The sequence below is a fragment of the Mus pahari genome, chromosome 1, assembly GCF_900095145.1.
Source record: "Mus pahari chromosome 1, PAHARI_EIJ_v1.1, whole genome shotgun sequence".
NCBI classification, from domain to species: Eukaryota; Metazoa; Chordata; class Mammalia; order Rodentia; family Muridae; genus Mus; species Mus pahari.
In genome coordinates this window covers 125,977,904-125,979,521 of record NC_034590.1, presented here as the reverse complement: position 1 = coordinate 125,979,521, position 1,618 = coordinate 125,977,904, and positions in this window count along the sequence as shown.

The window sequence follows — 1,618 nt, the reverse complement described above, 5'->3', positions numbered from 1 at the left end:
TATGGGACTATTTAGGTCATTAATCTGATCCTGATTTAACTTTGGTACCTGGTATCTGTCTAGGAATTTGTCCATTTCATTAAGGTTTTCTAGTTTTGTTGAGTGTAGTCTTTTGTAGTAGAATCTGATGATGTTTCAGATTTCCTCAGGATCTGTTGTTATGCTCCCTTTTCATTTCTTTGTTAATTAAGATACTTTCCTGGTGCCATCTAGTTAGTTTGGCTAAGGGTTCATCTATCATGTTGATTTTCTCAAAGAACCACCTCCTGGTTTGGTTGATGCTTTGAATAGTTCTTTTTGTTTCCACTTGGTTGATTTCAGCCCTGAGTTTGATTATTTCCTGCCATCTACTCCTCTTGGGTGAAATTGCTTTCTTTTGGTCTAGAGCTTTTTGGTGTGCTGTCAAGCTGCTAGTGTATGCTGTCTCTAGTTTCTTTTGGGGGGCACTCAGAGCTATGAGTTTTCCTCTTAGGACTGCTTTCATTGTTTGTATAAGTTTGGGTATGCTGTGGCTTCATTTTCTTAAAAGTCTTTAATTTATTTATTTCTTCCTTGACCAAGGTATAATTGAGTAGAGTGTTCAGCTTCCACCTGAATTTTGGGTTTCTATTATTTATAGTGTTATTGAAATCAGCCTTAGTCCCTGGGGATCAAATAGGATGCATGGGCTAATTTCAATATTTTTGTATTCGTTGAGGCCCCTTTTTTGACTAATTATATCGTCAGTTTTGGAGAAGGTGCCAAGAGGTGTTCAGAAGAAGGTATATCTTTTTGTTTTAGGATAAAATATTCTGTAGTTATCTCTTAAATCCGTTTGTTTCATAACTTCTGTTATTGTCCATGTGTCTCTGTTTAGTTTCTGTTTCCAATATCTGTCCATTGGTGAGAGTGGGGTATTAAAATCTCCCACTACTATTGTGTGAGGTGCAATGTGTGCTTTGAGATTTACTATGGTTTCTTTAATGAATGTGGCTGCTCTTGTATTTGGAGCTTAGATATTCAGAATTGAGAGTTCATATTGGAAGGTTTTACCTTTGATGTGTATGAAGTCCCCCTCCTCTTTTTTGTTAACTTTCTGTTGGAATTCAAGATTTTTTTTGATATTAGAATGGCTATTCCAGCTTGTTTCTTCAGAGCATTTGCTTGGGAAATTGTTTTCCAGCCTTTTACTCTGAGGTAGTGTCTGTCTTTTCCCCTGAAATGTGTTTCCTGTAAGCAGCAAAAAGTTGTGTCCCGTCTATGTAGCCAGTCTGTTAGTCTATTTCTTTTTATTTGGGAATTGAGTCCATTGATGTCAAGAGATATTGAGGAAAAGTAATTGTTACTTCCTGTTATTTTGGTTGTTAGAGTTTGGGTTCTGTTCTTGTGGCTGTCTTCTTTTAGGTTTGTTGTAGGATTACTTTGTTGCTTTTTCTAGGGCATAATTTCCCTGTTTTTGTTGGAGTTTTCCCTCTATTATCCTTTGAAGGGCTGGATTCGTGGAAAGATAATCATGTGAAAGATATTGTTTTGTCATGGAATATTTTGGTTTCTCCATCTATGNTAATTGAGAGTTTTGGTGGGTATAGTAGCCTGGGCTGGCATTTGTGTTCTCTTAGGGCCTGTATAACATCTTTCC